The sequence below is a fragment of the Lolium perenne genome, chromosome 2, assembly GCF_019359855.2.
Source record: "Lolium perenne isolate Kyuss_39 chromosome 2, Kyuss_2.0, whole genome shotgun sequence".
Classification (NCBI taxonomy): domain Eukaryota; kingdom Viridiplantae; phylum Streptophyta; class Magnoliopsida; order Poales; family Poaceae; genus Lolium; species Lolium perenne.
Window position 1 is genome coordinate 301932955 of NC_067245.2, and position 26737 is coordinate 301959691.

The following is a 26737-nucleotide window of genomic DNA, read 5'->3' on the forward strand; positions in this document are numbered from 1 at the left end:
GCAGCGCTCCATTCCACCGGCATCCAAGCATTGACTCGCCTCACCTGCGAGTATGACCGGTGAAAGCGACGCTCCGATCAACCACAAACGCTCAGAACCCTGGGAGCTTAGAGCTCTTAGGGACTAGATTGCTTATGTTTGTCGGTGCCACAAGCCCACAAATTTGGTCATTGTAAAAGATGAGCAATTGCTTAATGGTTGAAATGATTGATGCAGTTCAAATGCCCGTGTGACTGTGTCAGATGAGGTGATAAGTTTCTTCTCCACAAATTCAAACGAAGAGTTGATGCTTATTCTTCTCTGCTGATCCAAATGTTCACACAGGTAACTTTTCCTGGCCTTTAATTTCTTATACTGCATTTAATGAGACTTTTTATTTGTATTTCTCATTGCTCTACAGAAAGCAGAACTCTGGCTAGGAAGCTTGAAGAAAATATCAACCACAAGTGGACAAAGCAAAGTATTTCTTATACTGCATTTAATGAGACTTTTTATTTGTATTTCGCATTGCACTACAGAAGGCAGAACTCTGGCTAGGGTTTAGGAGCAAAATTGTGCTCTGAAGATCGTAGAATAGGCCGATTATTTAAGCACAACATGTTTGTTTGCCAAAATGAAGAAGTGAACTCAAAACAAGATGGCATACTTATACACATGTCGGTATATTTGGATCACTCGTATCACAAATATACAACAGGGGAAACTATTAATCAGCAGCGACAAAACAGGTTGCAGGTTTGCAAATTCAGTTCTAACAAAACTTTATGCACAGACTGGGTGTTGCTGGCAAGGCCATCCTGTCTCCTGGCTGGTCGAGACATGAGTTTTAGTCAACCCCAATATATCTGTCTGGTCTTCTCGTCACACGAGAGCTGGTATTCCGATCTTAGAAGTGCATTCAATCATTTAATGTTGACCCTCAGCTTGCTCGTTGCTTTACCCCTGCATTGATCAGCTAGCTCCTTGCTGCAATGCTCGATTTCCAGTTCTTCCAGCGAAAGTGGGAGGCCTGTTTCTGGAAGCCTTGAGATTGGCCGACAATATAATATTTTCAACCTCTTGAGGCAAGGAAGGAGGTGCAGCCCCGCAGGAAGATGTAGTCTAGGGCAATAATAAAATTCGAGCTCATGTAGGGACGTGAGTATCACAAGCGCTCTCCCTTGCTCCTCTGATAGCACCAAACCGCGAAGTTGTAGGAGTCGGAGGGAGGTGAGGTGGTTGCAGAATGACATGGTAAGAACAGACGGATCATCGGTCTGGAGCGTTTCCAGCTGAGGGAACAGCTCATATCCCTGCCTTGAAAAGCTCTCCAAACATGGACCCACCCCAGGGAAGTTGTATACTGCCAAATACCTGAGCCTGCCAAGGGATTCCATGCCCTCTAGTTGGATGAGTGGTCCACAATATTTAATTGTCAGTTCTTCCAGTGCCGTGCAAGAGTGCAGCTGTAGAGATTCCAAACCTGGGGACCACTCTAGCACCAACATTTTAAGGCTGCCAAGGGATTCCATGCCCTCAAGTGTGGTGAGTCCCTCACAGTCTTTAATTGTCAGTTCTTCCAGTGCCGTGCATGAGTGCAGCTGTAGAGATTCCAAACCTGGGGACCACCCTACCACCAAGCTTTTAAGGCTGGTGAGATCATTTCTGTCTTTATGCACCAAAAACGAGAACAGCTCAGCGCATCCCGACGAAATGATTAGCTCCTGAAGGGAGGTAAATCCAGAGAAGCCTTCCTCGCTGCAGTTAAATGTTAGATGACGGCAGTCCTTACAAATTAGCTTCTTGAGAGAGGAAATCAGATTTAATGGAATGTGCACGAGCCCGTCTTGAGCTAACCCTGTTGATGCGTCATCTTCCTTCCCTGGTGATGAGTCATCACTTTGTATCGGTAATATATCTTCTAAATACAATTCCTCTAGGTCAGGCGCATGTCGCAGCAACAGAGATAGCCACTTCCCTCCTATTCCACAAGACTTTATACTGAGGCTTTCAAGACACGGGAATGCCTTCCAATTCGCTGCTGTCAAATCTTCAAGGGTAGCATCTGACATCATATCTGAACAGAAAAGTTTTCTGCACATTCTTATTTCCAAACTCTTTAAAGAGACGAGATGACAAAAACCTTCCAACGAAAAAGAACTTAGATTTCTGCAGCCTGCTATTCTCATCGATTTGAGGTTTCTGAGATTATCGAATGCCAAAATTTGGTCATTCAGTATTGTCAAATCATTGGAAGGTACATCAATTTCATCTTCTAAATCCTCTTCCTCAGACAAATTACCAATATATAACTTTTCACTGGATAATCCCTTCATACTTGGAAGTATTGAAACTCCACTGATATGTAACTCACATGAGATGGTTGAAGGTGGAAGAGGCTTCGACACTTTCAAATGAGGGCAATCACTGAGAACGAGTTCCCTAAGACCAGGCAACCATGGCCTCTGCTCCATTCTGAATTTATCACCGCTCTCGAACAGATCAAACTCCTTCAGTGCTTTACATTCCTCAATCTGCAGTGCTCTTAATCTAGTGTTCAGACCCTCCACAGAAGTGCATGAACATATCTCCAACTTTGGCATTCGATCTAAAACTAGCTCCTCCAGTGAAGGAACCAGCACTTCTTTTATTTCTACCAGGCCGCTCAACTTCAGCTTTGTCAGAAACGGAAACCTTCCCAAAGATGGAAGTATTCTCCATTGTGCACAACCACCTATATGCACCGTCTGGAAGGCGGCAAAGGTATTGCTGAATAACCCAGATATCTGGAGATCCTTTATGCCCGGATGGGGACACACAAGCTCCATGCCTATGTCTGCATAAGTTTCCTTACAGAACAAGATCAGCTTTTCTGACAGTTCGCAGTTTCTCAGTACTGCCTCACAAGCCTCTTCCAGAGTTTTAACATGCATCCAATGCTGTACAAACTCGTCTGTTGATTGGAGTTGTGCTATCTCAAAGCCACTAGAAATTTGAAACTTATAACCATCTGGCTCCTGGAATGCTGCAATGCTACCAATGGAAGAGTACACTCCCTTGTGTACAATAAGATGTTGCACGCTAACAAGATTATTAATCTGGTTATATATGGTAGGATCAGTGTATGAGCCGACGTTTAGTACTTGAAGATGGTACAGCTTACTCAAAACTTGCGGGATAGCTCCATCCACCTCATCATAACCACGTTTTAGAAAATCAGTGGATGTTGCAGACATGTGCAGAACACGTAAATTATGTGCATTTTGAAATATCTCTTGGAACAATAGTAAGAAGCAAGAGTCATAGTGCCCAAGTAAAACCAATGTCCTCAATTTTCTAACTGATATAACTACACTTCTCAGATTTTCTTCAAAATTCTTATTACCAGGAATGTTCCCAGCCAGATCTTTGTTGTATGCAGATTCAGTAACTATTGACAAATGCCGTAGAGTTTGAGGCATTTTATTGCACTGCAGACCATCTATACTTGCACAGTCCACCTTTGAAACCATCATCGTAAAATCATACATGATTCCGCACAGAGCATATAGAGTTTGACTACCTAGATAGGATTCTTCTCTTTTAACTTCTTGAAGGAAGCCCAGGTTAACCAAATCAATCAGATAGCACCGTCCTATCCCCTGCACACTCTGACTAGAGTTGTTGCACTTTACAAATCTCTGTGCTATCCAAAAACTGACCAACTCCTCACCAAGAAACTGATAACTGTAAGGGAATATAGAACAATACGAGAAACACAGTTGTAAATGGTAGGGAAGTTGATCATAGCTAAGCTTTAGAGCAGACATGATTCCTCTACTGAGCTGCATGGATTTCCAGTCTTCATTCGTCAGAATGTCTCTCCAATGAGCAGTGTTAAGTTTCTTCCTTAATAGATCTCCCGTAGATACAGCTGCTAATGGGCTGCCCCTTAACTTCTCAGCTATTTTCCGCCCGATATTACTTATACTTTGATGCTCATCATAGTTCTCATAACCAAATGCATGTGATTTGAACAATAACCAAAAGTCATCATTTGCCAGAGCATCTAACTTGACCGGTTTGAGAGTGCCTAAGCTTTGTGCAACAGACATATTTCTAGTTGTGACTAGAATAACATTACCATTCACATGACTTGATACTAGAGGAGCCAGTACTTTGTTCATGCCATCCCATACATTATCTAAAATAAGTAAAAATCTCTTTGAGTTCGCATAACTCCTCAACATTTCCTGAAGCTTGGCAAAGCAGTTTATTTCTGGATGCCTTTCTCCAGAAAAAGAGTCTAATATGTCCCTTGTCAGTCTCACTTCGTCGAAGTTGTGAGACACCCAAACCCATATCCTTTGGTCAAATTGAGCATTTGTATCATTGTATACAAGTTGAGCAAGAGTTGTTTTCCCAACACCTGCAATTCCTACAATAGGAAGAACAACTACTCCATCAGATATTTCTTCTGTTATCATCTTTACAATGTAGTCCTTTTCTGCAACTCTTCCATAAACTTTTCTTGGAACAATACTTGATGTCCTTAGGTGCTGATCAAAGTCCGTAGTCGGATGGTGATTTGAGCTGGAAGCTAAGTCCGATCCGTGTAGCTTGAGAAACTCGCCCAGGTCCCCTCGGATGTCTTGTAATTGACTGGCAATTTTTTGTATCCTACTGGATAATATATCCTTATCCCAAGGGGTTTGTGTGTTCGACGCAATGATTTGTGTTGAATCCTCGTCCCCTCTCCTTCTTTTTCTGCTACATGAGTCACCAATTACAACAGGTACCGCATCTGTAATAGCGTCATCGGTGCTGCAATAAGAAAAAACTGCTTGAATTAGCTAGTATTAGAACCACGACGGGACTGTTTACTTATTTAGTGGACGGAGACGGCACGTCATGGTAGTCTAGATGGAGGGCACTCTAGGTGAATCAGGTGAACGACCTCGTCGGCGGCCACAGGACCCATCGAGCCGTCTCGGGCGACCCATACCACGTCCGCGCATCCGGATGCCCAGCGCACGGACGTATCGTAAAAATCGATTGCCCACGGCGTCCGGGACGATCTAAAACCGACTCAAATCTGGGCCTCGTTTGCATGGCCACGAATGCCGAGGCTCGCGTTCTCCCCTTGTCCTTGCCTGGCCCGTGTGTCATAGGATGATAATTTTATTTTGTATGAAAATAAAAAAGATTACATATTTCTTAATACTACTACATAGTCTAGCTACCCAGGACTTGTCGTCGCCGTCGTGGATTTCACTCGACGCCGGTGGCCTCTATGCGTGAGGATACCACTCCAGCTTACCAGCTTGGTGGCTCGCCTGTGTTCCTCCGTGGCCACCCTCCTCCTGTCCGTCCTTGTTGCGAGGGCGCGGGCGCGCTCGGCCTCCTTCGGCGTGATGGTCCGCTTGCCACTCAGCTTGCGCTCATGCGCGGCGGCGCGTTCCACAGCTTCCCGTGCCTCGAGGGACGAGGCCAGCGTCCCGGGCCTCCTTGTTCCCCTACTGGCGACGCTGACGCTCTTGCGTGCCGGCCTAGCTCCGCCTCCACACCCACCTCGTGGGCGCACCGGTCGGGTGAGGGCATCTGGAGGAGGAGGCGGCGGGCAGCCTCCTGGGCAATGAGCTCGTTCTTCCGCTCGATAAGGTCGTCTAAACAGCGGCGACCGGCCCGGACAGAGGCCTCGTGCTCCCTGCTGTCGTGCGTGAACTCGGTGAGACGCTCCTCGATGGCGGCATTGAGCTGCGCCATCTCACGGTGGTGGACAGCGTCCGCCTCCTCCTCGGCCGCGGTCCTCCTGGGGTCGTGCGCCTCCTCCGCGGTCTCGTACCAGCCTTCGGCGGCCTCGTACCAGCCACCCATGTCCCCCTCCATCTGCTCCGCGTCCTCTGCCTCCTTCGTCGCCCCCCACGGCCATGACGCAGATCGCCTCGTCGTCGGCGACCCAGCGCGCGTCCTGCCGCTCCTCCTCCGCCATTGCGGAAACCTAGCGCGTGCGGCGAGTGAGAGCTTCGCCCACGTGGTATGCAGGTTGCCCGGCATGGTGATGGAGGAGGAGAGGGCGCCGGAGAAGAAAGAGGGAGACAGGGTGCCGGAGGCGGCCGTGAGCTCTGCGAGGCCCCGCGCGGCGCCTTTTATGGCCGTCGGACTTGGCGGGAAACTTGGGCGTGAGCGTGTGCCCTAGTGCCTTTTCGCGCATGCAGGCGGTGCGCACGGGAACTTTCCCGCGCATTCTCCCGCCCGGCATTGCTGCTCGTCGAGGCCTGCCATGGCGCAAGATCGCCCAAGGAAGACGAGCCATGTGGCACCTTTTTAAATAGCCGCGTTAGAGCAAGTACAATAAGGTACAGTCAGCTGGCTATAACAGATAAAATATTACATTTTTGCTTAGTTGGAAGAGAGATTAGGAGAGAGAAGGGAAGTGGGCTCGAGCCAGCTCTAGCACGTGCTCCTAGGCACTTTGTGAGACTAAAATGTGAACCATATTTTGTCAAAGTACTACAATTTATAGCTTATTATTGTACCTGCTAGCTACATATTAACTATAGATAATATAGCAAACTACTCTAGCTGGCTGCCGGGTACACTATTATTCTTGCTCTTAGGCGTATCGTGCGATCAGACACGAGAGCTTGTCCACGCGGCCACCAAACGATCAAAACCGGACGCGTTGGGCGCGCCGGTCTGGGTCACCTCGTGGAAGATGCCTCACAGCATCACTAAGCGTTGGCCGGACCGAAATCAACGAGCCACGCGTCAATGGTGCTGCGCAGTCGTAGCCAATTAGAGAGAGGGGGGGATTTGGGGACGTATCTCCCACAATTATCGTCCTTGCCATGATGCAGAAAAAGCTTCGGCCGTGGACTACTCGTCGAAAGAGGAGAGCAGCATGTGTTCTCCCGTGCACGCATGTACACTCCAGTCGATTGTATGCATAGCATACCCATGGCTAGTACTCTCTTATTTTTTAATACATGGATTTAAATTTTAGGATTAAATTTGAAAGATCCATATATGTTGGAATATATAATATGATGGTTGATTTTTGTATCGACCCTATGTGATCCTTGAGATATTAACCTGATAAATTCTGAAACTTTATAATAAAAGGTTGTGTGCATCAATATGATGCAGAGGTCATATTCCCTTTTTCGAAAAAAAAATTAGATTACCAGTCTGCTCATTTCTTTCAACAATATCTATTAAACAAGCCTATTTTTATATAAAATTTAAAATTTGAATTCTGAAACACAATCAAACTTGATGATACACAATAATACTTGATAAAAGGTGATGCAAAAAAAGTATTTCCAAATTACTAAACTCTAAGAAATTGTCAAATATTTCGTAAATTTTAGAAGTCATTTTTCGAAAATTATAAAATGTCTTCAGAATTAGTCTGGTTTAGTAGCTCTTTTCACTAGGAACTCAAATATTCATATAGTTTGCATACCTTTTTTTGCGAGGATATAGTTTGCATACTTAAATTGTGGTTCAAAAGTTTATGAAGATTTCAAATTTTAGATCTAGATCTAATAGTGTGGTATGGGAGAATCTGACCGACATAATGTACAAAATAGGGAAGAGAGAAGTTAGGTTCATGTTGATATCCCACGCACGGAACTAACCCACTGAGTCAACATGGCATTTGGAAAAGGCTAGAAATTTAACAGTGTTTTTTAGGGAAGCAACGGGACTCTGCTGCGAGCTTTGTTGTGAGCTTTACTAATTTCAAACAAGAGTTACATCTTTTATGAGTTTATCTAAAAGAAAGCTAGAGGGCCCATCGACCCAATTACAAAAAAATTTACTCGAAAAACAAGACCTAGCTATCTCGTGAGTCACTTGATTTGCTTCCCTCGTTTAAACAAGACATTGCCTATAGAAACTTAACAGTGTTTTACTTGGACAAGGATAGGAACTTTATTTTGGCAAGCTTAGGACATGTCCAACGGTATGCTTCAACTTACTACCCCACATGTCGGATGTTCCTACGTTACAAAAGTAGTAGCCTTAAAATTAAAGTTGTACCCTACAGAGGAGGCCGCTCCTTCACAAGAGAAAGGAAAGAAAGAAAGTGTAAAGAGAGAGGGAAAACGAGGGAAGAGAGACGGTCACATGTGTTTGGGTCAGCTCATCACATGCCAAGCAATAGTTGTTAGTTTCGGATATGAAAAATATTAGCTATAGCCCCATCTTTCCATACATAGATGGATGTGCCGAGCCAACACAAAGTTTCTATTGCTCGTGCTCCTTCTACCATTTTATTGGAACAATGGGGTGCCCACCCTTTCATCACCGGGATACTTTTTGAAGGATGCAATGAATATTTAAAAACTAAAACCTCATTCTACCTTATAACGTAACGAGAAAAAGGAATAAAAGAGTGTAGTAAGAATACTATTTTTTCGTGGAAAGGGAAGTCACGGAAGAGAAAGATGGTAAATTAGAAAAATGATGTAAGTGGACCTAGTAGCACTCAGAGCAAGTACAATAAGGTAATGTAATGTAAGCAGGCTACACTGATTTAAAATATAATTGTGATGAGTTGGATGAGAAAGAAGATGAGATACGAGAAGTGGGCTTTCATGCAAAAGCTACATCTAGCACATGCTTGTACGCACTTTGGGGACCTACAAATGGGCCCTTCTTCCCCAAGTGAAGACAACGACTTCCACTCACCCCCCCCCCCTCCATTATTGTTGAGCTCAAAATCAGTAGATCTCCCTCCCTAGCCACTCAATCTTGTCACCCTCTTAGCAATCAAGGGAGAATACCTAGATCTATACTTCCACCAAAGGAATTTTATTTTCCCACCCACTCCATTAAGGAACTTGTAATTATTGGGTTCTTGTAACTCTAGACAGAAGAAGTCACCCCGAAGCTCGCTAATGTTTTTCTGAAGCTTCATGGTCATCAATGGGAGCATGCAATTGAGTTTTGGGCATTGCCCCATCCTTCTTGTAAAGGATTTGGTTGCCGCCTCCAAGGCCACCGCATATTGGAGCGTGGACTAACCTTTGTGGTTTGTTCACCAGAGAATATGGTGAGTCCTTTGTGGAGCCACACCACTCCAACATAGATGTACTTTTTCTCAAAAGGAACAATATGAATCATAATAATGTATCATCGTCTCTCCGTTGATGTTATTTCTATCATTTACTACTTCTATCTTGATTTACTTGCTTTCTTGTCATATAAGGAAAATTCGCCTAGTTGCATATCTAGAGAATTTACCTTTCTGCCAATCCTATATTGAAAAATACTAAAAAAATGTTAGTCGCCTATTCATCCCCCCTCTAGTTGAATTTAACGATTCTTTCACATGGTTTGTGCCATCTGCATTTCGGTCAAAAAATGGTCCGGGGCCAACCACATGTCGACGTCTGTCCATATTAGGCATGAGGTCCGACTTGGCGGTGGTCATTTGGCCCAAGGCTTTGTTGGCTCCTGTTCATCTATAATTCAGTGAGGGAAAACGGTAAAACCCCATACTTTTCCTTATTATGTGGTCAAGCTAGTGGGTTTGAATGGATGCCATTGGAGTGGAACTAATCTGATATCAAGCGGGTGCCCTGTAGTTGAAGAGGTTGGTAAGATCTGGTGCACCAGCTGTTGAGGATCTTGGCTAATTGGATGACTAACTTGTCGAGTAGATATGTCTAGGGTTTAGAGCATTATGTGTGGGTGTGGGTGGGGGGAAGGTGAAATGGTGTAATCCGTACACGAATGGATAATCATTTCTCATGTCATCATCTTCTCCTTTAATAAGCGTAGGTCATGAGAGCCCTTGTCTTGTACGTGAAGATCTTCGTGCCTTGTATGCAAAGTCTTGAGTTTATCTCCTTCCATATCTTCAATCCGGTAGATCTTGATTTGAATGTAGTCCTTTTACAATATTCCTTGTTAGGTCGATGGATTCCCAAAGTGGGCCCATGAGGCCTTAGCGGGATGGGTATAAGACCGTAGGTTGTAGGAATACAGGTTGACCCCATATATCATCGACATGGTAAGTTTAGAGGATCTGTATTGATAATTTCTTCAAAATAAATTTCTTTTACGAAGGAAGATTTCTTGTACAAAATGGGTTATAATAAAAAAATAACATATCCTCAAACCATGGTGTAGGAAACAACCGCATAGATTAAAGGTCAAGCGTAAGTTGGTTGGCTTCAAAGCAGAGCATCCCCTGGCCACGAGTGGGTATTAGAGTGCCGGTGATCTGGCATCAAGGAGAGTTCGCTTCCATGGAACAGGAAGACATTATCCTATGGAATCCTTCCATGATGAAGTAAGACATCAAAGGAGGCACCCAGTCACACAAGAGGTAGAAGAGTGAAGATGATATAGACAGAAGAAGAGCTTCATCGGTCGTGATTAGCTAGTTAATATGGTCCGTGATTAGGTAGTTATGTAGTTATATCTTGACTTGTGATCTTCTATAACACTGCTACTTCTTATCTCAGATTAGGAAAACTAGTAACAATCATGTTGTTAATTTTATTTGTGATGAACTCATGATGTGAGATATAGTGATGATCATTCTTGTCCTTCTGTTAATTTATGACGATCACATTTAATATTGATCATACTTTTTTTTATCTAAACCTAGATATGGTTTATAAAAGGAAACTTCGAATTTAGACATCTACGGCTGGTTCCACTTTGTAAACCGGCTTTGGCTCTGTAAGATGGGAGTATTAGCTGGTTCCACTTTGTAAACCGGCTTTGGCTCTGTAAGATGGGAGTATTAGCTCCACTTCGCTGGAGGCGGTAGGCAAAGCATTATGTGTGCTACTGGTGTTAGAGCAGTGTTGTAGTACAGGCTAGCCCAATTATGTACTAGTGGTGTTACCCAAGAGGGGCACTTGAACCTAGGTATATCGGTGTCTTCAAAGTACTAACGATGTATGTACGAGATGGTAAGATCGACAGTTGACCGGAAGTGACACCGGCCAATTTTTTTTTTTGAGAACCCGTAGCAGAATCTACGCATCAGTGTATTAAGCTTAAGGAGAAATTCAAAGAATGGCTACAACACACCACACATGCCATGCAGCTTACAACACACTCCTCCAACACGACTACAAGCTCGCATTGCCCACCCTCAAGAAAAAGTGAGGAGACAGAGTAGTAAGCCTCAAGACCGCGTCACGACCAAAGCAAAACACCACGAAAGCACAACTAAAACAACGACGCTGCCCGGACCAACGTACCACAACTCAAGCGCCTAGAGGGAGTTGGCTACGGCGAGTGGATGGCAGGGTCCAGCCAAAGTTGGATAAAAGTCAGCTAGACAGCGTTGACGATGGCGTACATAGCGCTCCGAAGCCCTACATCTTGAGTAGAGGCCAACACAAGCAAAGCACCACTACCCAGTCTCGCCGAAGACCGGCGAGACCACCATCTCTGCAAGCCACAATGGGACACCCCTCAGCGCCTCCAAGAAGGGGACGACGTGTCGCGCCGCTGCTGCCGAGTCCGGTAAACCAGACTTAGCGTTTCCCCTTGCCGAGGGGAAGAAACAATCAGGCCATTGACCACGCCTCCAAGAAGGAAGTGGCACCCGCAGACGTTACCGCAGTCAGCACCGGAAGACTCCGAGCAGAGATTTTCACCCTGGCCACAGACTGTTTCCCCGGCAAGACACAGAAGAACAGAGCACATGTTGTAAACTTGGACCACCACCGCAGGTAGACAGAGAAACACCGGTGAAGGAGATTGTTGACCACCAGTGCAGCGGCCACAGCTCGCCCGAACCGAGACCGAGATGGTCAGATAGGGGCGAAGAAGGCACACTGCCGCCATCGGCACCTGAGGACGGCCACCACGGCGACCCGAACAGCGATGCAGAGCAGCATCGCAACGGCACGCGCAGGCAAAGACACAAAGAGACGCGAGGAAGCACCGGCAGATCTATATAAAAGACTTCTAGAAATGTGCATAAGGTATAAATAATTCTTGTAGGTACCTTGAAAGATTTGGTGGAAGCACTCTAGGTTTCTTCTTACAAATCTTTTTGATATGCTTGCTCATAGACGATGTTCCTTCGTCTTGCATGTGAACTCTTTGGCACAATATATACATACTGATTTTACGGGATTTCCCTTATCCTTTGCAATGATATTAAAGTGTTCCCATACCATAGACCTTAATTTGCCAACACTGCTATTCTGTGTATCAGCGTCACCCCTCGATGTCTCATCAACTCGCTCAACTCCATGTATACCCTGGGCCTCGTCCCTTGTAACTGTGTCAAACGAAACACGAATCAGACAACCACAAAAGCAAGGTTGTATTTGATCGGACAAGTGGCACGTAATAAAATCTAACTTTCTTTTGAACGACGATAAATTCTCCAAACTAATAATTGTCACACTTAAATTGGACCTACGGACAGTAAACTTACGGGTTACAGCTTACCTCCTTGGACTTGCTGTTGGAGCCTGTAGTAGTCGAGTTCGTCGACCACGTCGTCGGCGTCGTAGAGCAGCTCCTTGAGAAAAGCGAGAGATTGAGACAGCAGCTCGTTACCGATCGCCCTCCCCTTCAAAGCAGAGACCGCCATCCCGGTTCTCCTGATCTCCGACTTGAGCCTCTCGATGTCATCGCCAAACCCAGCTTGGCGAATCCATGTATCCAACTTGTCGACCAGGAGGGTCGCGAGGATGGTCTGCACCAGCCATGCAATCGCTGGTTCCAGGGAAGCGCCTTCCGCCGCCTCCATCAGATCCGGCAGGAGCAGGTCTCGAGCTCGGGTCAACGGCGAAATGAGAAGCTTTCACTGGAACGTCGAGCATTTGATTGGTTCATTGGGCTGGAGTGGAAGGAGTAACAGGCTAGCTGTGGTGAGTTGGGCCGCCAGTATTAAGAAGCTTTTCAACCCATAGGCTTAGCCCATCATTACCGTGGACGATCCCGGGCCAGATCAACCAACCAGACGATGACCATTCCCTAAAAAAAAACATTTGCAAGAAGGTGCTGTCGTCGCTTCTCTGTTTCCGGCATGGTTTTCAGCGGGATGAGAAAATACAACCGATAATTTGAAGGTGAGCATAAAAAAAAAAGGGTACAATCGATATAATTGCGTATACAAGGAAAAGGCACATACCAAACCTTCAATACTCCAAATGTAATAATTTTGGGATTCAAATAGTCCAGATGTAATACACACATTACACAGATTACATGCTCCCACAGACTCACGCCCCAGTGACCCATCGCCCCCACAACGAACACCAATTATTCCAATCCATACTAACAACTTACATCCTTTGTACACTACGAAATGGCGGCTGGAACAATCTCAGTGCATGATGATGAAGCCTCCCAGCGCAGCGACGATGACGAGGGGCAGGATGGAGACCCACAGGATCGTCTTCCCGGCTGCACGCCGTCCGTTCACATTGCTTGACACCCAGAATCCGGCCGACGCTTCGAAGAGCCCGAAGACGAACACGGCGATGAGGATGGCGTAGTACAAGTAGAATGGCGCCTTACCGTGGTGAAGAAATATGCCTCCGGGAGGTCTAGAGATGAGGAGGCAGAGCGCGGTTGCAGCTTGCACGAAGCCGCACGAGATCAAAGCAGCTGGCAACCTCTCCGCGTCCCGGCAGGCGTCGGAGACCAAGCTCGCCATTTTGACCAGGATGGTTAGGAGCTCCATTGCTTGCTTGCGGTGGTGAAATAATGGGGTTTAGCTTGAAGCTCTGAGCTTGGAGACCAATGGTGGAGAGAAAAGGAAGGGGGCGAAGGGTAATATATAGTTATGCTCAGAGACATGACCGGCTTGAGCGCGTCCCGGAGCCGGAACCGAACTGAACCCGAGCATTTCGGGTCTCTGGGAGCGCAGCAAGAGAGTCAAAGGCATCATCGTCCAGTAGGCATGCAAGTGGGCTAATAGTAAAAGATGGACAGATATACAATTAGAAAGCTTGCATCCTCGTCTTCGATCACAAAGCCGAGAACCGAAGCAGAACCGAACCCAGACCCGGAGCCGGAGCCGAACACTTCGTTTTTGCCACGTGGTGGCGCTAATAGTAATAGCACAACCGGTCGACCCGTACCTGAACCCCTGTCGTGGTCATCCCAACTTCGAAGAAAGCACATCCACCAATCAGGAGTAATAAAAGGCAGAACAAAGTGCAGATTACCTTTCTTTCTTACAAGGAGGAAAATCTCTGTCCCCTGTATCGGTAGATGCACACACCCAGCGTTGAGAATCCATAAACGATAAAAGAGGCGAGGTCCACCGTCCACGTACGGTTACATTACTGATCCTCTTGCTGCTTGGTTGGTTTGTGTTTCGTGTTAAACAGACCCAGAGAGGATGAACCCTTCAGAACCTGGTATTCCTGATCCCACATGAACAGTAAACTGAAATAAATACTAAACTAGATTGGAAAATTAAGAAATATAGTTTTGCAAGTAGAGGATGTATGCAGGTGCAGGTGTGCCGAGTTTGAAACTTGGTTTGAAAGTATGTAACTTAGGTAAAAAGACAAAGTAGCTGAGTACAAGTTAAAGTACTATTTCACTGTAACAAGATGCATGTTTCTCTTTTTTTCGTGATAATTGGTATGCATAAGTATCAATGCTATATGCATGATTATGACAAAAAATATGGAACTTATAAACAAAACTTGTATACCGTTTTGAAACTCGGGATAAGGAGCACCCTAATAGTGCACGGAGGACACGTTTGGTTCCAGCCAAAGTGCGAGCAGGGTTTTGGTGCCTGAAAGTGCTTTCATTATTTTGATTTGTATTTTCATGTTTCAAATGAAATTCCTTTTGTAAAATAAAATGGGTCACATGCTATGAACCTGTAAAAACTGTAAGGAAAAGTTCTAGTACCCGTTTATCTGCAAAATGTACACCCACCGCCAAATTAATGCAAGCACTAGGTCCTTCGGGGAACACGAGAGTGAAGCAACTCTTCGAGGAGCAAGAACAAATGTCTAACTACTTTTTCTCCTAAGGGCATCTTGGAGACGAGGACGCCGAGCTTCGCCATCTCGTCGTCCGTCATGTTCTCCGGGAACTCGAAAACACGGTCCTCCGCCATGGCCCGCTGCCATTCGTGGAAGACGGCCGCGACGTAGTCGTCGTTGTCGTCCTTCACCTCCTCGTTATGGTACGCGAGCGCCTCGATGTAGTCGTCCTCATCGTCGTAGGCGGCGTAGGCGTCGTCGTCGTTGTGCTGCGCGAGCGTCGCCGCCTGATGATGACGCCTCGGCGCCTCCTGTCTTCGTGGACGAGTCGGCGGTGCAGACCCGAAGGGAAAATCCCTGTCGCCCATGAAGTCTGCCCTTCTTCTCTTATCCATTTCGGTCGACAGATACGTACGCCAGCTGTCGGAGTCAATGGCGTACGCCGGATCGGCGAGGAGGTCCGGCGGCAGGTACCGCCTCTTTCGCCGGATCTCCGCGGTCCGATCAGGCTCGCGCGCAGGGACGGGAGCGATGGGCACCCGACGGCAGCTGAGCCGCCAGCCGCCAGGCAGTTGCACGCCGGACCAGCCCTCGCACGGCATCCATTTGCCGTGCATGAGACTCCCCAGCGTGACGGGGAGCGGCACCCTCTTGCTGCCGCTGCCGGAGGCCTCGAAGTCGTTCTTCTTCCCCATGGCGCTGCGGCGGTGGTGGTGCGAGTGGAGGTGTGGGGGAAGGAGGAACGCGGCCGGTGGTCTTTTAAGCGCGGCCGCGCGCGGGATACGATGGCATTGGAGGCGGCGCAGAAGCCCAGCCGCCGCCCGCCAGTGCGCGTGCAGAACAGGCAGCCGCACCATTGATGGCGAAGGCTGCGGCGCAGACGCGGAAGCGCTGACCGCCGAAGCGATGCCCTCGATGCAGACTCGCTGCCAGGCGGGCCCGGTGGGGAAGCGAGCAGACACTTTGCGCGTCCGCCGAGCGTCCGCAGAGACGCAAACCTGGCGCATATTTGCGGGAGGTTTGCGTCTCCGCGGACGGCCCGGTCACTTTGCATCGCGCCGCTGGAGAGGGTGCCAGACACATTTCCGGTCCACGCGGACGCAAACGGTCGCTCAACGTCCGTTTGCGTCGCACCGCTGGAGATGCCCTAACATAAGATGTTTTGGCGAGCACAGGAGATCTCGTCCGCGCGACGCGGAACCAACCAGCAACCGGCCGATCGTCTCTGTTGCCGCCCGCCGGCGATCCGATCGCGCGTCTCCCAGGCCGCTCGCGCGAGGGCGGCTCCGAAGGCCCCTAGAAACCATAGCCGCCCGAGATCCCATCCTCCTCCTCGATGGCCGCTGCCGCCGCCGACGCTGGCGGTGGTGGCCAAACCTGGATGTCGATGACGAAGGGCAGGAAGGCGCGACTATCGATCCTTTTTCACGCGGGAGGGTTGACGCCATGGCTGCGCAGGTGGACACCAGGGAGTGTGGCGGTGGCGCCGTCGAGTGCGGCGCACGGCAGCGAGGCAGTGCGGAGGCAGAGGAGGCGCGCACGGTCCTGTGGCGGCTCGATTTCCCATATTGGGTTCGATCCCGTTCATCGCTGCGTGTATCGTTCTGGCTAATCTCTGGGCTCGTGCTTGGAGGTCAGCCTTCTTCTTCTGCTCGCCGGTAACTGGCCGGTGGTGAGGGGACTGCTGGTTTAGATGAATAAAGGTTGCGGACCTAGGATCCCTCTTGTGCGAAGATGAAGATCTTCCTAATGTTAGCACTTCTTGATCTGACCGGAGCGGGGGGTTCCGGAAGGCTCCGCTGGCGAATGTAACCGCGCATATTCTGCCTGGAGTTTGCTGGATCAGGAGGTATTCGGTCGTGCACACCCATGCTTTTATTCCGGCCGTTTGGTTCTGGAGGGAGTGGCGCGAAGCTATGTTCTTTCTTGCTATATGGAGACATTCTGTTCCATGGAGAAGTTAGAAGCGGAGAATACCATGATGGCAGGATGGAAGTGCTAGCAATGGAGGTTCAAGTCTTTGTGCTGTTGAGGGATTTTCTTGGTGCTCTAGGTTTTCGCAGCAGCGATATGCAAGTGGGGGCGGCAACACAGGTGGAGTTCAGAGTCGTACCTCTCAGGGTGAAAATCCAAGGTCTGATTTTAATTGGTTGTGCCTAGCAATGACCTTGTTGAAGGCATTGTTTTAAGAGTGAGGATTATCTTCAGGGTGAAAAATTAAGATCTTTTGATCGGGCGACGACAGCGCTTGTGCACTGTTTCCTTCTTGGAGGTGTCTCTTATGGAGAGTCTGGAGTTTAGGTGGTATCTTGGTGGTGGATGTATTGTTGCTGCCAGGACTGGAATACCATAGCGGGATTTTTTGTTTTCTTAGTTTTGTTTTTCTTTTTTGGCTGTGTGCATCCGTACTGCCATTAGGGTATTGCGTTGTTGCAGAGGCTGGGTATAATTGATATCTTTTGATATGAATATATTCCCTTTATCGAAACAAAAAGATGTTTTGGCAAGCTAAGTTAGCTTTCCAAAGCATTTTATATCAGTTTTTTTAACAGTTCACTGGGGAGAGCGAAGAGCTCTAGCCTAAATTTTCCATTTCATCAAGAGATCGGGGTGGCGCCCCATTTTGTTTTTGACAACATTTTACATGAGGGAGGGAGACATCACCCGACGCAACGAGGGGGCGAGCTCAAGGACCAATTACAAAGCAGGGCCAGAACTACTACCGTTCAGGGAGGAAGTAGGTGAGCCACAGGCCACAACTAGACGACATCACGCTGCTCCAGGGAAAGCCTAGCGCGCCAGAGAGCGGCATCATCCCTGCAACGTTTGCGAAGTAGCGAGAGGGAGGGAGCTGCTCGAAGACGACTCCATTCATGTGTTTCCACAGGTGCCAGAGGCAGAGGAGGCGCAGCGTAGCAGCAGTGGCCGGTGGCGCAGATGGAGGGAGCACGCACCGAGCAGCGTCGGCCATAGCAAGATCGGGGTCCGGACGATCACCCATGGCGGCCCAAAAAGGCTGAGCAAAGGGGCAGCCGAACATGATATGGGCGGCGGTCTCCAGAGGAGCGGGGCAGAGAGGGCAGCCGCTCGCCGGTAGGTCCAAGATCCCTTTCCGATAGAGGTTGGCACTGCACTGGATGCGCCCCGGACAAGGAGCCAGGCGAAGAAGCGTACTCTTGACGGCGCCCGATTCCGCTAGACGAACTCGAAGTTGGCGTCCCGCACACCTCCAAAGACGCAGAGTTTGTAGAGGTTGAAGGTGCGCATGGCGTTGAGAGGGAGAGAGCGTCGGTCTGGAGAGCCGCCGAGCTGGATGCCGTGGAGCATGAGTTGAAGCGCACCCCGTTGAGCAGCGGTGGTGACGGAGAGGCGAGGCACCAGGCTATTATCGAGCCCGCTGGTGACCATCTGGCGAACCGTGGCACACGGAGACGTGCAATGGGAGAACAGCTTGGGCATCGCCATTGCAAGAGGGCCTACCGACGAACAAGCGTCCAACCAGAAAGCGGTGCAGGCTCCGTCGCTAAGCCTAACCCGCGAGATGCTGCGGTAGAGCGGGAGAAGCCGAAGGAGGGAGGCCCAGTGGGAGCCGCTGACGAGGGCATTGCGTCCCAACGAGTCTAGCGACGCGTCACCGACAGCGGCCCAGACCCAACGTGGCCAAGACGCGCTCGGCGCGGAGTGAAGCCGACGAAGGAGCTTGATCTGGAGACAAGCGTTCTGCTCTGGCAGAGAGCGCACGCCCAGGCCTCCCTCCTCTTTAGCCCTGCACACCAGGTCCCATGCAACTTGACACTAGGCTCCAGACACGCGGTCTGATCCCGTCCAAAGGAAGGCACGGCGAAGACGATCGAGAGCGACGACCACACCAAGGGGCAGCTCCATGGCATCCATGGAAAATGTGGGGAGAGCGTCGAGGACAACGTTCAGGAGGACCAACCGGCCACCAGAGGAGAGGAGGAGAGCCCTCCAGCCCAAGAGGTACTTGTCCGCTTTTCAGCAAAGAGAGGCAGCCCCAGATACGTCTGGGAAAAACCCTCTGCGCAGCATTGGAGCACCTCCTTGATACCGTCGATGACCTCGGGCGCCACATGCATGGGGACGATGGTGCTCTTCGAGTAGTTGATGCACAGATGGTGGCGCGCTCGAATTGGCGAAGAAGATGATGAAGCCGTTGCGCCTCGCCAACCTCAGCCCGGAGGATAATCAGCGTGTCGTCGGCGTACTGGAGCACGGGGCACGGAACTCCGTCCACGAGAGGGTGCTGGTGCACATCGTCGCGGCGGATTAGACGTTGGAGAACATCCGCCGTGATGAGGAAGAGGTATGGAGAGAGGGGGTCGCACGGCCGCAGCCCGCACATGCAGCGGACCCACTTCCCTGGAACGCCATTGAGAAGGACGGCGGAGCACGGGGAAGAGAAAATGTCATCCATCCAGTCGCACCAAAGGACGGGGAAGCCGCGGGCGAGCATGATTCGCCGCAGAGTGGCCCAGCTGACCGAATCGAAGGCCTTGGCGAATTCCAGCTTGAGGACGATGCACGGGGTGCGGCGGCGGTAGCAGGTCTGAACGAGCTCGGTGGCGTAGACGAAATTCTCCGATATGTTCCGGCCGGAGAGGAAGCCAGTCTGATCCACGTCGATGATGGCGTCGATCCGCCGTTGCAGCCTTGAGGTGAGAGCCTTGCAAATGCTTTTGATGGAGCAGTTCTGTAAGGACACCGGCCAGAACGAGGCAGGGGCAAGGACGCCGGCGAGCTTGGGGAGAAGGGCGATGTGCGCCATGTTGATGCGAAGGACATCAGCAGCGCGGGAGTGGAATTGTTCAAAAAGGCGAAGGAGGGCCGGCCCGACGCTGCCCCAAGCGGCACGGTAGAAACTATGCCCAAGCCCATCAGGACCTGGAGCACTCAAACGGTCGAGAAAGTTGACGGCCGCCGCCACTTCTTGGGCCGTGAACGGCCCAACAAGGCCCTCCCCGCCGCCACTTTTATATCAGCATGTTTGGCAGCTTGAGGGAAGGGGAATGGGCATTTTGATCTGGGAGTTTGTCGAGAGAATAGATTAGGGAAGTTAATTTGCAGTCCCATTCCCACGTTTGGCCCGTGTGATGGGAATTTCTCAATCGCGAGAACTGCGGAACGACCTACAGAATTTTTCCTTTTCAATTTCATTTTTTCTGGTCCCACGTGCCCTTCCCTCGCGTGAGATGTGCAACGAAGAAAGGAAGAAATCTACTCAAATCCCTATCCCCCGTCTAATTACCACCACCCCCCATGGGAAGAGATACGTGGGAATTGACTCTTTTAATTCCCTTTCCCCTTACCTAATTAACTCCCATTACCTCCAACCAAACAGAAGATTTTAAGTCCCTAGCCCCGCAAACTTCGATTGCCTAATCATAATTCCCTCCAAACAAACACGCTATGAGGGTGCAGTATTTTGGTGCCGCCATTCCTCTAAGGAACACCCTAGGCGGTGTCAGATAGTTGCGTCAAACAAAAGTTCAGATAGACATATATAGAAGAGGGCAAAAGGTTAATATGTGGAGTTAAAGTTCTGTTTATGTCAAAGCGCACCGACGACGACGAGCTGATCTGATCTTTTGTCATCAGCCAACGACGCAGGTGCAATCGATAGGATACGAGTGACCTTGTTCGTGCTTCAGCATTGGGATTTGATAGCATCATGACTTCATGAGCATTCAGCTGTACCCTGTCATTTAACGAACTAAGAATGGCCAGGTTTTTTTAGTAGAGGACCCAAGCAACGACCTGTCCGTGTCGTAAGCTGGAAGCTCGTAACCGATCCTCTTCTGCCCTCTCGGCTTTCTCTCCGTCGCCTGCCCTAGATAGTAGATACCCGAGTCAAATGCATCGTCTTCGAAAACATTAGTCTCCCAACGTGGCTGCTGAGACTCCAGTATTCGGTGATAAAATTACAGTCCTCCCGAAGCTTAAATGCGTTAAAAGCATCTGATATACTACGGTGTACCCAGATAAAATAAACAATAAAACGCAACATGTTGCAGGATTGCATATTCGAATAGCTTATTCTTCTGACGACGCATCTCTGGCCTGACGGGTAGAGAAAAACACTTTTCTCTACCCACGGAAAAGCATCTGCATGATGTAGCAAGGAATGCTTTGGTGAGCTCCAAGACACCAACTTGTAACGAGCGATCAAAATTCATCTTACACAGTTCCTTCTTCAGTAAAGGGAAACGAAAATTAGTCATGCTCTTGAGCTCATAGGATGAGATGCAGAACAAAAAATGGAACAGATTGGTTTACCCGTTGACTGCATTCAGTTGATATGAGAGGAAGCCCATTCTTCAAGTCCTGTTGAACTCTATTGCTTTTCATATGCATTTAGGCGTTGGTCTTCTGAACATAAGCTTGTGATCCATGAAAAACAGAGATGCACCAGCTTATTATTCCACTGTCCAGAAGACAGACCCTGCAGCAGCAACCATGTATACTTCAGCATGACACTAAACTGAATCTGTGTTAAATAATAAACTCTGAGAGGACCATGATCCATAGTAAAATCATACATACCTTAAAACAACTCAGCGATATGTGTTGTGCGGATAGAAATGTATGCTTAACAAGCCAACCAGCAAGCAATCAATTGACATATTTCCCATCAATTTTGACCTTTAGCTTGCTTGTTGCTAGGGCCCTGCTTTGTGCAGCCAGCATCTTGCTGCAACCGCCATAACAGCTTATGTCCAGTTCTTCCAGCGACGGTGGGAGGCCCTTTTCTGGCAGCCACAGTATGCGCTGACAATTCCTGATCTCCAACTTCTTGAGGAAAGGAAGGCTGTGCAGCTCCCCAGGAAGATCCATGAGATAACTGCATTTCCAGAATTGGAGCTCTTGCAGGGACGTGACGAGCAGAAGCGCTCTCTCTTGCTCATCTGTCAACCGTATTGATTTACTCTCGCAAGTCCGTAGTTCTAAGCGTTGTAGGGATGTGAGCTGCTTGCAGAACGGTGTGGTAAGGATACATGGGTCATCAGTCACAAGTTTTTCCAGTTGAGGGTACAAAGCATAACCTTGCCTGGAAAAATGCTCCAAATATGGAGGCAAACTGGGTGAGCTGAATATGCTCAAATGCCTAACGGACTGGATGCCCTCTAGTGAGGTGAGCGAGGGACATCCCAAAATATTCAACTCCTCCAGTGCCGTGCATGAATGCAGCTGTAGAGATTCCAAACTTTCATTGCTCCATATTTGGAAATTTTTGAGGCAGGTAAGATTCCTTGGAAAGCATGGCTGCAGCATTACTCCGGAATAATCGCCAATCACAAGATGACCAAGTGATTGAGGGAGGAGACATCTTCCATTCATCTGGCCATCAGTTCTGACAATATGCACCAAAGATGAGAGGAGCTTAGGGCAATACCAAATTGTCAGCTTCTCAAGGGAGGTAAATCCAGATAAGCCTCCCATGCTACACTTAAATGTTAAATGAGGGAATACTGCAATGTCCATCTCTTGGAGAGTAGAGAGTAGAGTTAATGGAATGCGCAAGAGCCCTTCTGGAACTGAGCTTGCCAATGCGATGACGAAGCTTGCAGGGTTGAGATAAGATTTGACTGACTGTTTTCTTCCTCTTCTATTGATAACTGGGTTATCTGTGGGCAGGCCCCTAATTTCAATACCAATAGAGCCGGCGCATGTCGCAGCATCAGAGAAAGCCACTTCCCCGTTATACCACATGAATGGATGTGGAGATGTTCAAGATAAGGGAGGGCAATGCAATTTGCAGCTACCACATCTTCATAGGTATACTCTGGTATATCTGAAGAAAAAAGCTTTTCACAATCGCTTATTTTCAAACTCTTTAAGGAGACTAGCTGACTAAATCCTTTGAATGGAATAGACATCAGATTTCTGAAATATGTGATGCACAAGTATTTAAGGTCCCTTAGATTATGGAATGCTAATCTTCTGTCGTCCAATGCCCTCATCTCATAAGAAGGCACATCATGAAAGGCAAATAGACACCCAATTTCTAATGTTTCTCTGGATGATCTCTCCATCTTTGGAAATGTTGAAACTCTGCTGATAAATAATTCAGAACAGTTGGTTGAAGGTGGAAGAGGGTGCATTACTTGCAAATGAGGACAATCGTAGATAATTAGCTTTCTAAGACCGGGCAGCCATGACTTCATTTTGCTTCCGAAATTATTGCAATTCTCAAACAAATCAAACACCTTCAGTGCACGGCACATCTTGATTTGCAGTACTCTTAAACTAGAGTTCAAATCCGACATAGAAGTGCAGGAACATTTCTCCAACTTTGGCATTTCAATTAAAATCAGCTCCGCCAATGAAGGAAATGTTGCTTCTGTTACTTTCTGCATTTTGCACAACTTCAACTTCGTAAGAAACGGAAGCATTTCTAGAGATGGAAGTATTTGCCATTCTCCGCAATCCTCTAGATGAAGTGTCTGTAAAGAGGTAACTGTGATATTGGTGGCAAGCCAAGTTGGGGAGGTAGCACCATTGTACCCAAATATCCGCAGATGCTTTAAGCCTTGATGTGGTTCAAGACCATCAAGCACCTCTCTTGCTATGTCACTGTGATAAGTATACTTCCACGACAAGCACAGTTTTTTTAAGTGTATTTTGTCCCTCAATTTTGCTCCAGCAGCCTCATCTGTAGTGGTAATATTGTCAAGTTGTGAGATACCAAGTTGTAGAAGCTTGTTCATGGATTGAAGTTGTGTTATCTGAAAGCTTCCAGAATTTTGGACCCTAAAATCATGTAGTTCCAGAAGGGATGTCATGTTACCAATCCCAGCAATGGCCGACAGTCCTTGTGCAACAATATGCCGCAGGCTAACAAGATTATTGATACCATTAGATATAGTTGGATAAGTGGATGAGCCAATATCTAATACTTGAAGATGGAATAACTTGCTCAAAACTTGAGGTAAAACCATCCCCGGCTTAAGGGCCTTCAGATAGCGAAGATGGGTAGGATTTATCAAAGTGCACATGAAGGAATTGAAATCAGAAGATGATGCAGACATTTGCAGAAGACGCAAATTCTGTGCCTTTCTTAGTATATCTTGAAAGGATTGGAAGAAGAAAGAGTCATACTGCCCAATTAATACCAGGGTCCTCAATCTTCTTACTGATGTAACTGTATTTCGCAGATTTTCTTCAAACTTGTAATTAAGGTATGCTTCCATTTTGATCTTTGCAGTATGCAGAATCAGTTACCAAAGACAAATGTTGTACAGTTGGCAACATTTCATTGCACTGTAGATCATCTATAATTGCACATTCACTTCTTGAAACAATCCGCGCAAGATCATGCATAAGGCCACCCATAGCATAGCAAGTTTGATTGCCTGTAAATGACTCTTCTCTTGCAACTGGATTCATGAGTCTCATGGAAAAAATTTCAGCTTGAAAAAGGACTCTCCTATCTTTGCTTTCAACTTGCTGAAAGAAGCCTAGGTTCACCAAATCAGTCAGATAACACTGTCCTGTCTCCTCCAGTTTCTCACCCGAATCGTTGCACTTCACAAATCCTTGTGAAACCCAAATGCGGACCAACTCATCACCAAGAAACTGATGATTGCAAGGAAATATAGAAATGTATGAGAAACATTGTTGTAGATAGTAGGGTAGTTGATCATAGCTAAACTTTAAAGCGCGCATGATGCCTCTACTTAGTTGTAGGGATTTCCAATGTTCATTCTTCAAAATGTTACTCCAATGATCAATGGTGAGTTGCTTTCTCAATAGTTGTCCAGTAGATACAGCTGCTAACGGGTTCCCCATTAACTTCTCTGCTACTTGATGTCCGATGATGCTTAGACTTTGATGCCCTTCATAGTTCTCATCGCCAAATGCACATGATTTGAACAATAACCAAAAATCATCATTTGCCAAAGCACATAAATTGATTGGTTCGAGTGTGCCTATCCTTTTTGCAACAGAAAAATTTCTAGTTGTGACTACAATAACATTACCCTTCACATTACTTGACATCATTGGAGACAACAGTTTGTTCCATAGGTAAGCATCTAGGTTTTCCCAGACATCATCTAAAATGAGCAGAAACCTTTTCGATTGGAACTCCATGTGTATCTGCAAGATCTCCTGAAGCTTTGCAAAGCTTCTTATACCTTCATGTCTTTCTTGAGAAACGAAGTCTAAAATCTCTCTGGTAAGTCTTACTTCATCCAAGTTGTTAGACACCGATAACCATATCCGCTCAAACTGTTCTTTCACTAGTGGATCATTGTATATGAGTTGTGTGAGAGCTGTCTTGCCAACTCCTCCAATGCCTACAATAGAAAGTACAGATATACTTTCATGTTTCTCAGCTGTAATCGTCTTTATGATGGTGTTCTTTTCTGAATCTCTTCCATATATTTTTTGCTGATTAAGACTTGATGTTGCGCACACATCGTCTTTGCCTGTACTGCGGCCGTGGTTTGAACCTGCATCATAGGATGACCCAATCATCTTTAGAGTATCGCTCACGTCCTCTCGGATGTCTTGTAACTGACAAGTTATTTCCTGTATCCTGTTGGAAAATTCAGCCTTGTGCCAACTGTGTATGCTAATTGCGGTGATTTGTGCCAAATCCTCATCTCTTCTCCTTTTTCTGCCAAATGAATCACCAGTTACAATAGGGGCAGCATTTTCAATAGGATCATTGTTGCTGCAATATGAAAGAGATTTCAGATTGGCTATTAGAAATGCAATTATTTCTCCACCATACAAAATACAAGTTTTCATTTCCATTTCAAAATGTTGTAAAAAATGTGAAATTCAGATATATACCACGCCATCACATGTATCTTAGAGAAAATTGGTATAAAAAACAAGTATATGACGATATGCATTCTGTACAAAAAAGAAAAGTTTGTGCAACCTGAACACGTACACTCTGCACTCTTCAAGCTGTACAGGTTTGTCTTTTTTGTGCAAGATGAATATAGTCACATTTTGGCACCAAATTTTCCATGATTACTGGCTATAGAAATGTTTTGTATCTACAAACAATTTAAAAACTATGCATATCTTTTTATGACAAAATGAATTTTGAATGTTAGGTGGACATCCATGCGAGTGATAAAATATATTCTGTTATTAAAATAACAGTGGGGCATATATTAGATACATACAAACAAACTTTAACACTAAAAAGAGGTGCACAAATATGAGTAATTTAGGATCCGGGGGAAAACATACGGCAATATACAAAAAAATGTACCTTGAAGGGTTTGGTGTCTGGTCAGTTGCTCCAAGTTTCTTTTTATAACCCTCACTCTTGACATGGTTGTGCAAAACTGATGTCCATTTGTCAGTCCTGCACTCAACCACTTGTTGACAGTGTTTACACTTGGCTTTCACAGGCTTTCCGGTGTCTTCTGTAATATCAAAATCATCACATGCCTTGGATTGTTTCTTGCCACGACTGCTACTAGATATATCAGCATCATTGCCCCTTGATCTCTGAGCTACTTGTGCTTCTTCATGCATCCCTTCAGTATCGTCCCATGTAACTGCAGAGGAAAAGACAAATTAGTATGATCATGTTTGACCTAGCTACCAGTAACATTTGAATTCTATATCCAAAAACCTAATTGCAAACCTCAAAAGTTTTGAGGGAGGTAGACGGTGAGAAAGTAGAGTGTGAAGGAGAAGAGTAGAAGACATTCAGATGACTCGACGGAAAAAAAAAATCGTTGGTGAGGGTGTCATGCTGCGTGTATGGTAGGGAGAGCTACCAGCAATTTGATCATATGCAGCCACAAAAGTTTGGACTTTGGATCTTTGATCATATGCCGCTT

The 26737-nt window shown here is 47.1% G+C and overlaps 2 pseudogenes; both read right to left on the bottom strand.

Moving 5' to 3' along the window:
• Positions 1-655: 655 nt before the first annotated feature.
• On the bottom strand, positions 656-12758 carry LOC127329679 (uncharacterized; annotated as a pseudogene).
• An 8030-nt stretch (positions 12759-20788) lies between these two features.
• Positions 20789-26426, bottom strand: LOC127337058 (putative disease resistance protein RGA1; annotated as a pseudogene).
• Between the last annotated feature and the right edge of the window lie 311 nt (positions 26427-26737).